Below are 12,504 nucleotides of genomic sequence, written 5' to 3'. Positions count from 1 at the left end.
ACGTAGCTAGATGAGTTATTCTACAAAGTCATCCCTTTTGATGGTGTGTACTTATTCCAGGGACACTGTCACCATGCAAAGTATTCTTCCAATTCTTTTGAAAATGCTTTTAGAGCTTAAAGCTAGATAAGACACCATCTCATGACTTTTACCATATCTCAATTTTTAAACAAAAAAGAATGCTGCCCATGAGTGCCCACTCTCTTTATTTAATAGATGGGCCTCAAAATGATTTGGGGCTGAAGCCAAATGCCAAGTCTTTACTCAGAGATTTGACTCCACTGAGGATATTTTGTAAAAGTTGTCATGGTCATGGTCTCTGAAGGCAATTACAAAGAAGAGTTCCAAAAACTGGGCTGGAAAATTTTGATTTGGAGCTACCTGTCCCTTCTCTACATGGGCTAGAAGAAAAAGCAGCAGGTGAGGTTTTTGAATGTTGCCTAAGATCTCCCAATTGTTAAAAATGCTGGGCTTGATACTTCTTAATTAGTCCTAATTACAAGAGCAGGTTGACCTTGAAGGTTAACAGAGATCAGCAGTAGGACTCGTAGTCTGTGCAATAGGCACTTCGCCATAGTAGTTAAAGGAGTGTCTAAAGGGAATCTCCAAAGACTGGCTTCACTAGAAGCCTTGGAGTTTCAGAAAGAGAGACTTGCAGTGACCCAGAGTATGGACAACGGTTATCTTCCTACTTGGCGCAGTTACCTATTATTCCAGCCACAAATACAAGTGGCCACCCATCCCTGCTACGGACACACACACACACACACGCACACACTTCAAGAACTTGGCAATATTAGCAGGGAGGAAGTTTTCATAGATGTGGAAGAAATAATCTAAGAAAAAAAGGCAAGGACATGAAGAGGAACCAAAACCAGTGTCAAAAGAATGGCAAAGAAAGAAGATGAAGAAATTCCAGTACCATAACAATGACACATGAATCCGACATAGAATTGCCATGGCTTTTGAAGGAGCAATACAGTCGGCCCTCCATATCTACGGATGCAGAACTCACAGATACAGAGGGCTGACTATGGCCCTTGAGCATCCATGGATTTTGGTATCCACAACGGGTCCTGGAACCAATCCCCCATGGATACTGAGGGATGACTGCATATGCTGCTCCATAGAAAAATAAAAGAATCCCCAAAGCTCCAGATGGAAATTCTGTTATCGACACTAGGAGGAAAAGCTGGGGAGTGGTGCTTGATAATAGTACGAATGTGGTGATATGTAGAGTCAACAGGGCTATTCATGAGGTATATTATCTTCCTGAAGATTATATCTGAGACACAGATTCTACAAACATAATTCAACATCTAATAATGATTTTTTTAAAAAATCTCAGCAAACTAGGAATAGATAAGGTAACCTATGGAAAACCTATAACATCTACTTAATGGTGAAAGATGCAATGCTTTCCCACCAAGTGTGGGAATAAGGCAAGGATGGTTGCTCTTATTGTTTGCATTTGATATATTTTAGAGATCCTAGCAACTTTAACAAGACAAGAAAAAGAAATAAAAGACATAACATATTGAAAGGAAGACTTAAAATTGTATTTGCAGACAACATGGTCACTTGTGTAAAAAATTGTAAGAATACTAGAGAAAAACTACTAGAACTAGTAAATAAATTTAGAAAGTCAGCATGATATACAATATCAACATAAAAAATTGTATTTGTATCATTAGAAATGGACAAATGAACACTGAAGTATAAAAATATCATCTGCATTAATTTAAAAAATGAAATATTTAGGGATACATTTAACAAAAATGTGTACAAGATCCATACACTGAAAACTGTAAAACACTGCAGAGAAAAATTAAAGAAGACCTAAATACATGGAGAAATATATCATGCTCAAGGATCAGAACACTCAACATTGTTATGATATCAATATTGATCCACAGATTCAATGCAATCTCTATCAAATCCCAACAGGCTTTGTCATAGAAATTGACAAGATGATTCTGAAATTTATATGGAAAAGCAAAGGACCAAGAATAGCCAAAATAATCTTGCGGGGGTGGGGGTGGGGAATAAAAAAGAACAAAGTTGGAGTACTTCCACTACCTAATTTCCAAACTTACTATAATGCCTCAGTAATCAAGACTGTGTGGTTCTGGCATCATAAGATTGGACATATAGATCAATGGAACAGAATAGAGTGCAGAACTAGGCCCATCTTTTGGAGGTCCTAGCAATGGTTAATTGACTTCCAACAAAGGTAACACGGTTATTCAGTGGGAAAAGAACAGTCTTCTCCACAAATGATGCTGGAACAATTTGATGTCCATATGGAAATAAGTGAATCTTGACCCTTATTTCACACAATATGCAAAATTAACTTGAAATGAAGCACATAAGTATTAGTTTTACACTGTTGTATAACAAGCTTAGTAGCTGTAAACAACACATGTTAATTATCTCACAGTTTGTGTGGGTCGTGGGTCAGGAGTCTGGGCATGCCTTACCGGGATCCTCTGCTCAAGGTCTCAGAAAGCTGTATACTCAAGGGAAGGGATTACACAGGGTATGAACATGGGGGTGGGGGGCAGAAATCAGGGGTGCCACCCTAGGGTCTATCTGCCAAAATAGGTCTAAACAAAGAGCTAAAACTGCAAAAGTCTAGAGGGAGACACAGGGGGAAATCTTTGTGACCTTAGGCAAAGTTTTTTTAGAGCTCAAAAAGCATAAACCATAAGAGAAAAACACCAATAAACTGGACTTCATCAAAATTAAAAACCTTTGCTCTTTCAAAGGCACAGTTTAGAAAATGAAACAGTAAATCACAGTTCAGGAGAAAGTACTTGCAAATTACCTATCTAATAAAGGCCTGTATCCAAAATATCAATATATAAAGAACTGACAGACAATCCAATAAGAAACAGGCAAAAGATCTGAGTGGACACTTTATCAAAGAAGATATACAAATGCTCAATAAGCACAAGAAGACATACTCACCATCATTAGTCATTAGGAACATGCAAATTCAAACCACAATGAACTACTATTACACACCCACTGGAATGGCTACAATTTAACAGGACAACCAATAACAAGTGTTAGTGAGAATGTGGCCCAAACAGAACTCTCATACTTTATTTTGCCAGTGGGATGGGAACGCAAAATGGCACAGACACTGGAGAATAGCGTGACAGTTTCTTGTAAAGTTAAACATACACTAAGCATATGGCCCAGCAATGCCACACCTAAGTATTTACACAAGACAAATGAAAATATGAGTCCACACAAAGACTTGAAAACAAATGTTCATAGCAGCTTTATTCATAATGGCCAAAAAACTGAATTAACTCAAAAGTTCATCAACTAGTGCATGGACATATTGTTACAGCCAAACTATGGAACAGTACTTAGCAAAAGAAAGTCACCAACTGCTGATACACGATGAATGACAAAACATGGATGAATATAAAAAGCTTTACACTAAATGAAAGAAGCCAACCACAGAATACTATCTATATAAACCTACTGTCAAATCACTTCAAAGAACTACTAGTATTCAGACTATATTCTCTGACCATCATGCAGTTAACTTAGAAATCAGTTTTTAAAATACCTAGAAAACATATTTGTAAATTTAAAAATAAACTTCTAAACGACTCCACTGTGAATGAAATAATCACAACGGAAATCAGAATATATTAGAACTAAATAACAATAAAAATACTGTGTTTTGAAACATCCAAGCAGCAAAATAAATCCAAAGAAAGAAGAGAGAATGAAGAGAAAAAGATTTCAAGGGTATATTTTAAGTGAAGAAAGCAAGAGGCTGGGACTTCCCTGGCGGTACAGTGGTTAAGAATCCACCTGCCAAGGCAGGGGACACAGGTTCGAGCCCTGGTCCGGGAAGCTCCCACATGCCGCAGAGCAACTAAGCCCGTGCGCCATAACTACTGAGCCTGCGCCCTAGAGCCCGCAGGCCACAACTACTGAGCCCATGGGCCACAACTACTGAGCCCACGGGCCACAACTACTGAAGCCCGCACGCCTAGAGCCCGTGCTCCACAACAAGAGAAGCCACCTCAATGAGAAGCCTGCGCACCGCGACGAAGAGGGGCCCCCTGCTCCCTGCAACTTGAGAAAGCCCGTGCGCAGCGATGAAGATCCAATGCAGCCAAAAATAAATAAATAAAATAAAATAAAGAAATTTATTTAAAAAAAAGAAAGCAAGAGGCTGAATAGTGTATGTAGTATGCTTTTTTGGTGTAAGAAAAGGGAGGAAATGCAGTAAGTGTGAGAGTGTGTGTGTGTGGTGCACGCATGTGTGCACTAGCTCAAATGTGCAAAAGAAGAAACACAGAAGAATGAATTAAAAACTAATAATATTGATTGGAGTGACTGGGAGAAACAGCATGCCTAGCAGGAGACAGGAGTGAAAGTAAAGCTTTTCAGAATATACCTTGGTAAAAATTTGACTTTCAAATCATATCGTTTCATTAAAGTTAATCAAAAAGACGCTGGAGAATACAATTCTGCTCATTCCTTTCTACATAGTGACAAACCTCATAGTGCATAACCACAACTAGACAAACCTTCGGTAAGACTCATCAAGAAAAAAAGAGAGAAGGCACAAACAAACAATATGAAGATTTAAGAATGAAAAGACAGATGTAAGTACAGATATGGCAGATATTAACTGGTAGTTTAAAACCTTCCCACACCAAAAGCACCAGGCACAGCTGGCTCTGGGGCAAGTTCTACTAAATATTCAAGGAACAAATAACTCCAGTTTTATACAATCTTCCAGAGACCAGAAAAAGGGAATGCTCTCACTCACTGTATAAGGCTAGCAAAACGATACTAAGCTAGACAAAGACAGTAGAGGAAAGTAAAATTAAAGCCCAATCTCACTCACAAATACAGATGTAAAGATCCTGAAGAAAATATTACCAAACAAACCCAGCAGTAAGAAACGCGTCCATGCCAGCAATGCAAACCTGGTTAACGCTACCAAGTTATATCAGAAAATCCCTTAAAATAGCCCATCGCATTAACAGGTTTAAAGGGTGAGGGACAAATCTCCATAAAGGCAGAAACGGGGGTTGATAAAACTCAACATCCATTTGCACCACCCCGCCCCCCAAAAAAGTGCACTAGAAATGCGCCTACGCAAACCCTAAAGTCAACATAATACTTTGTGGTGAAATATGGAAAACATCGTGCTTTCTCAAGTACAGATCCTGGGCCCCACCCCAAACCTCCTGAATCAGAAACTCCAGGCTAGCTGCCAGGGAACGTGGAGTTTGGGAACCGCCCTCAGGTGATTCTGGAGCGCAGGCTCCTCGGAGTCAGAGCTCGGGCCGGGCCGCGGCTCCAGCATCCGCGTCGCCTGCGGGAGGAGGGCTCTCCGCCCGTCCCCGTCCCCCTGAGTCAGGATCTGCACTTCAACCCCAAGTCCGGGTGGTTCTCGGCGCAGCAAAGCTGCGGACAGCTGCTCTCGAGCTGGGCGGCACGCCAGAATCACCCAGAGCACTTCTTTAAAATGCAGATGTCTGATCTCTTCCCTCCCACCCCATCAAATAAATCTGAATGTCTGGGTGGGGCTGGGGCAGCAGGTCATTAAGGCTCCCCAGGTGATTCTAATGAGCAGCCAGCGTGGCCAACCACGGGTCTGCAGGTCCGCAGCGCGCAAGGAAGCTTCCATTTCCGCCCTGAGCCAGAGGAGAGGCGTCCCTTGAGTCCTTTGAAGATGCCCCCGAGAAAGAAGCTTGCATTCCACACGTCTACCGATGGCGATTTCTCAATACAGGTTACCAAGCTGAAACCCAGAGAAGAACTCTCTGAAACAAAGTTGTGAGGATTCAAATGAGATGTACGCGGTAGCACCGGGCAAAGGGCTCCGCACCGATTACACCGAACGTTAATTCAAGTTATTACCCAGGCAGCAGAGGCTCTAACTGCTCTTCGAGCATTGACAGCAAATCTCATGACATCATCATCTAATCAAGGCCAAAATGTATCTCTCAAAGCTATACTGTCCAACACTTGGAGCTGCTAGTATGTGGAGCCTGAAATATGGCTAGTCCAAACTGAGGCGTGCTGTAGATGTAAAATACCTGCTGGATTTCGACAACTTAGTGCAAATAAGGGGAGGGGAACATCTCACTAATTATCATACTGATTACATGTTGAAATGATAATATTTTGGACATACTGGGTTGAATAATATATATTATAAAAATTGATTTCATCTGTCTTTTTTAATGCGGCTACTAGGAAAACGGGATTACACATGTGGCTTGAATTATTTTTCTAATGAACAGCGTGGTCCCAAAGGACCTGGAAGCCGGGATGTGAACTGCTACTTAGACCAACTTTCTCAAACTTTAATTTACAAACAGATCACCTGGCGGTCTTGTTAGCCTGCAGATTCTGGTTGTGTAGGTCTACGGGGGCCTAAGATTCTGTATTTCTCCTAAGCTCCCAGGAGCACGGGCATCAGAACAATTTTATCAACAAGGAAAAACTGTTTTGTGGCACAGACATGATGGGAAGCTCTGGAGAAAGGATCATGTCATTTCAGAGCTGATAATAGTGAAGAAAGGAAATGGCAGCAGGGTTACACTCAGCCTCAACTTTAAAAAATCAGTTATTATGTCTCGCAGCAAGGGCTACAGAGAGGTGAGGGCCAGCTCCGACTGTCCTCCACCTGGGAGGGCGGCAGGGACTCCCACTCCCTCTGACAGATCCGGGAGCACCGACGTGTGCAAGAACATCTCAGGACCAGGAAGCTCAAAATGGAATCCTGACTGGGGGTTCTTCTATCCTGCCTGCCACACAACCAGTGTCAACGGCAGCACCCTCCTGGCGTCTCACTGTAACCGAGTGCAATCTTCCTTCTCACTGTGACGCACGGATAGTACTGACAGGTCGCAGCTGGTCACTGCTGCGCAGGTACATTTCCTCTTCCAGTAAAACAGCTCGGGCCGATTCCAGGCCCGCTGGAATGAACCCTGACGGCTCAGTCCCCGCCTAAGTCGTCCCAGGGCCATAAAGGAACTTGAGGGTCATACAAGGGCATTTCAAGCAACACCACCTGATGCTAAGACTCCCTTTTATGACCCACCTCCGCCTCAAGAGCTCCTGTGAAGGTGAAAGCAGGACACCCTGGCGGAGCAGCCCGTTCCATTGGAAGAGGAAACACACAGCGCCTGCTTCTCACAAAATGCCCAAGGACAAGATAGCAATATATAACAATTATCACAAGGTAAAGAAAGGGCATCGCCTATAACAATTATCACAAGGTAAAGAAAGGGCATCACCGTGTTGCCGAGGTCTGTAGGCAAGGGAATAAGAGCTGAATGAGTTACAAACAAGTTACTTCTATTTTTACTTTCAATTATTACCTTCAACTTCCCTTACCCCTTCCCACCCCCAAACATACCAACAAGCAAAGCAAAAAACAAACCTAAACTCAAACTACTGGTGACAATAGTCTAAAAATCCAGAAGCTGGGAAGAAAAAGGTAGGAAAGCAACGTGTGGGACCTCTCGCCCCACTGGACTCAGCGCTTTCTTATTCATTTGCTAATTGACCATGGAAAGAAAGACTAAGCATGAGCTCCCTTTCATCTTGTGCTCATCGGGTACTCTGATCTCTAGATAGATAACAGAATTTGTTGAAATGAACACATCCCAACAATTCTAAGCTATGCCCCCTTGTCCAGTTCAAGTCAAAGAACATTTACTAAATGTCCACTGCGTGTACAGGGCCATGTTAGGTTTCACCTGCCCAGAAAAAAAGTCTTCAACCTCAGCCCTCTTTATTACAAGCTTGGAAGATGAAAAAAATTACTGCTGAAATACGCAGGTGCTACATATCACGAGAGTCAAGGAAGAGCAACACTAAACATACATGAAATTTCAGAGCTACTTATGGAGTCATTTCAAGATCCTGAGAAACAAATTCAAGTAACAAGAAGAGTACTCGGCACCCATCCTGTTCGAACAGGGAGGGTGCTGTGAACCTGGAGAGCAATCAAGTCCCTGGATTTCTTCCCATCCCGACCCCAGGAGTGGAGGAACTCGGCAGGGCCTCAAGCTGCGTTGTGGAGCTAAGGCAAAGTGTTGATTTAAAAAAGGAAAGGCTTCCATTCTGAGACAGGAAAGGCAGGCAATATTCCCTGGTGCAGAGATCGCCTCGTTATCGCCCTGGGATTGTTGGCTACACAGTACTATCATTTTAGGAATAAACAAAATGGAAGCTCACAAGGTGTACCAATGGCTTCAGGTCTGAGAGAGGCAACAAAACACTTGCATATTTCAATGCTGACACCAGCTGGGGGGGGGCGGTCACAGAGGCCACACCTACAGCTCCGGGAGGGGGGGGAGATGGGCCAAGAACAGGAAGGATGCTGCCCTCTCACACCAGTTCTCCAAATAGCGACGGCTTATATAACGCACAGATGCGATAATAATAACGCCGTACAGTCTGCAAAGGACGCTGATGCACACTGGATCTTCTGAAGAGCTCTGGGAGCTCGGTGGTGCAGGCTGTCTTAGCTCTGTCTTACAAATGGAGGAACCACCAGCAGTGAGGCGAAATGACTCGTCCAGTGTCACGGAGTTAAGAAGGGGGCTTTCTACCACCTCCCACAGACACAAGGCTCCTTTACCACTCTTTGTTCCTCGGGTAGAAACAGAAAGCACTAGTGCACGATGCCAATTTTCTGAAGAGATGCCTGCTACACATTCTTAAAAAGAAAAGGATGCAACTCTCCTGGTGGTCCTGTGGATAAATCTGTTGTAAACGTTTAACATGAGAAACCATCCTCTGACTACGGGATGGCAACTGGATCTCACTCGACTAACCCCAACTGGGTCTCCTGGTCCTCTCTGCCTCTCGAGGGAGAGGAACTGGAAGAAAGCCTCTCTTGCTCTAGTCCTGTCTGTAGCAACAAACAAAATATGGGCTCGAGTAATTTCTGAGTCCAAACAGTAAAGAGAACTTAGCCGTGCAAGAACTGTGTGAGCTGCTGCCAATGTCACCTGAAACTCAAAGCTCGGGTCAACAATGAAATGCAAGGAAATGTCTAGAAAATCATGCTTACTGGATTTCCAAAAGTTTATTGGAACATGGTTAGAATCATTTTTTTTTCTTTAAAAGAAAGGAGTTCCATGTAGCTCAAGTCAGTAACAGTTAACATTTCTTGAGTGCCTACTATGTGTAAGATGCTATTGTAAGCACCTAACATACCTTATCACGCAGGCCGGCCAACAACCCTGGGAGGAAGGTACTGTTGTTAGTATCTTCATTTTACAGATAAGGAAGCTGAGGCACAGAAGTAAGGAACTCGCCCAAAGTTAGATAGAATTCAAATCCTGAGTAAACACCTTAAAGGTGAACGACAGCCCTGGTCCCCCCATCTGCCAAAAAGGAATAATGAACAGAGAAACTAGAAAATAAAGAAAGCAGAACTTCAAAGAGGTCAGAAACAGGGAAGGGAAATTACTAGCAAGTAATGAAAACAACCACTTATTCTTTGATAAAATTGAAAAAACTTTGGAAATAAGAGAAACTCTGGCCTTTTGAAATCCTTGGCCACCAGTTCAAAATGTGGCCTAAGCCTTGAAGAGGCTCCGCTTTTCTCCTTATTTTGGAGCCCCCAATAAGAGCAAGAACCCCATGTTCTTTCAGTGGTTTTTAAAGTAACTACGTTCTGTTAATCCTCCTTTCATTTTGGAACAAAGAATACTGGCGTATTTTTTGAGTAACTTTAATGATTTTTTGGAACCTATAAAAATGAAAACATTTGCTTTGAAGCCACTGAACATACAGAATAGGAGAGAACTGAAAAGGTACTAAGCAGATGCAATTCTATGGTAAGTCATCACTAATGCCATTTCACTGGCACTCTTCTGGGAAAGTTGGGCGCTTCTTGACTCTAGAGCTAATTTCAAATTGAACTAGTTTCTTTACAAAGCACACAACACAAGGAATGAGGATCCCTTCCCATGACAGGTTCCCAGTACAAACCAGTGTGCGGGAAGAGAAATCCTCGTTGTCAGGTAGCTCACAGCCAGCAGACACTGGCATGGGATCAACACCCAACCCTGACGTCAGTCAGCAGGGCCTTCCGTAGCTGGAGTGAGGCAGCTACTGAGATGGCGAGGGATTTGAAGAGCGCCTCCCTGAGTGTTTGAAACCACTTACTGTTCGCATGGGAGGGGAAAACGCAAGTAAAAATGAGGCTGTGACAAACTGATCATCCAAGAGGCAATGGCGGGAGAAATGATGACCCCGTAGGATCTCCCGGATTCAGACAGATTTACTTTTGGATTTGGCGATTTGCTTTAATGGAGCCGCCGCTGACCATCTAAGACTAGCGATGCTAAGTGATACCCAACCCCCTCTCAATCATGCTGGCCTGCTGGATGGTCATGTCAGAGTTTCAGAGCTCTATTCTTCCTCATAGAGCTCATCTCCGCCGGAAAATCTATCACTGTTTATTTTTTTATTGTCCGCTTCCCCACACAGAAGCTCTGTAAGGCAGGGACCTCGTCAGTGGTGCCGTCTGCTGTCTTCCCAGCACTCAGGACACTGCGGGCACAGCATGGGCATTCTGCGTTTAATGAATGAACCCACTGACAACTTAATAAATACAAGTTAGAATTTTAAGGTAAGGAGGCCAATCGTTAAATAACCATACTAGACTCTAAAAGCCCCTACGGATGCTCTCCACTTTCAAGTACCTCGGGAAGCTGCTACACAGTGGCAGGACCTCTGGTTTGAACCTCCTCTGTGCTGTGGAATCTCTCAAGGGTATACTGGGTTTTGTGAAACAGCCAAAAGTCATTCAGAGTCAAATCTGGTGAACAAGTGATCATGCCCAATATATATGTTGGATGAAAGGGAAAGCTGTCTATAAATGAACAAGCCTAAGAGTCTTATCTGGCTGGTAAACTGGTTTGAAGGTAATTCAAACATGGTTTGGACTACAACAAAATCGCTGGCTCGGTCTCTAGACTCTACGGTGAATACTTTACAAGGAACAAAACTGAGCTGTGATAAAAACTACCCAGGCTACACAGATGCTGAGATGCCCCCAGAAACCTGACTTGTGATATTAGCTTTGCCTTTAAGTTGCCATTAAGTTGTCACATTAGTTAACCTCTCTGGGCCTTAGCTTCCCTATCGGGGAAACAAGTGAACTATATAAACGTAAAGGTCCCAGTCAATTCTAATACGGCCTGATTCCATTCTTGTGAAGGTCTACTATGTCTGTTTAAAAACCAGTCTCAATCCACTTCGCTTCATACTTTGCATGCGTCTATAAAGCCCGTGATATAGTTTTTGCAGCAGATTGATTTCATATTTGCTTAGGCAAAAACTAAAATTAGTTTTCACTTCCTGAGCGCAGCAAGACAGTTAAGGGAGGCAACCCGGCAAAGGGCGCTTGCTCGTGCCTGTGCATACTTCCGACTGCGTATCAGGGAACTAAGCGTTCCCTCCTCAGATCTTCCCTCAACTGTTGCAAAAGCAGATAAACCTCCCGTGCAGGGCACAAAAACACTGGCCGGGAGCGCCGATCGAGTCTTCGCGGACAGTGCCGGGCTACGGCCCCTCCGCAGGACCCACAGGGGATGCGGCAGGCACCCGCCCCGCCCGGAGGGCCAGGGTGAGGACCAGCCGCGACGCGTCGCCGCTCGGCCCGCTCGCCGCCCCGGGACTGGGAAGGAAAGTCCGGGCAGCGGCCGCGACGCCCCCACTCCCCCAGCCTCCCGGCCCGATTCCTGTCCCTACCTTCGCCCGCCGCCGGCCCGGGACCTTGGGCGGGGAGAACGAGGGAAGCCGGAGGCACCTGCCTGCTGCTCCCCGGCCTCAGCCCTAGCCGGCCGGGACAGCGAAGGCACTCGGACTAATCCCCCTCCCCCCGCCCACCCCCGCGGGTGCTGCGAGGCCCCGTGGGACTTGCCGGCCCCGGGAGTCCCAACTTCCTCTTCCCGCCCCGCCCCCACCACCACGGGTCCCCGCAGCGCCCAGCTCGGAGCCAGGCCAGCCGCGACCGCGCACCCACCTCGGGGTCCCGGCGCCACCGCCGTTGCCAGGCTGCTCGGCTCCCGGGCCCCGCTCCGCCCCCTCCAGGGCCCGCCCCCTGCGGCCTCCCCGCCCTCGGCCACCGCCCGCCGCCCTCCTCCGCGCGCCGGTTGGTGGGGGTGCGTCACGTGCCGGGGGCGGGGCGGTTAGAGGGCGCCGGCCAAGCCTGGGGAGCAGCTCCGAGGGGCGGGGCTCTTCGCCCTGGAGGCTGCTGGGAAACCCTGTTTCAGGGGCCTGGCGCGTGGAGACAGCTAGGAGTTGTAGTTCTAAATACGGTGCCGGGAATGGGCGGGACCAAGATGCTAGGGGCCACCCCTGTTAAGAGAAGTTGGACTACGCGCCGAGCGGAGGCCGCTGGGAAGTGTAGTCCGAGAATTATTCTTTGCGTCTCACTGTTTTTCTCCTATAAGGGGGAAACCCAGAGGGAAAACTTCTCTA

General features: G+C 45.4%; 1 protein-coding gene across 3 annotated transcripts in view; it reads right to left on the bottom strand.

Moving 5' to 3' along the window:
* Positions 1-12,118, bottom strand: part of MTM1 (myotubularin 1) — a 98,372-nt gene extending 86,254 nt beyond the window's left edge. For all 3 annotated transcript variants that reach the window (XM_082445774.1, XM_082445775.1, XM_082445776.1), the window contains exon 1: positions 12,047-12,118. The gene's annotated coding sequence lies outside the window, so the exon portion shown is untranslated. The remainder of the gene's footprint in view (positions 1-12,046) is intronic.
* Between the last annotated feature and the right edge of the window lie 386 nt (positions 12,119-12,504).

This window comes from Balaenoptera physalus, assembly GCF_965194825.1.
Source record: "Balaenoptera physalus genome assembly, chromosome: X".
NCBI classification, from domain to species: Eukaryota; Metazoa; Chordata; class Mammalia; order Artiodactyla; family Balaenopteridae; genus Balaenoptera; species Balaenoptera physalus.
The sequence above is the reverse complement of the archived record's forward strand: the minus strand, read 5'-3'. Positions and strand labels throughout refer to the sequence as shown.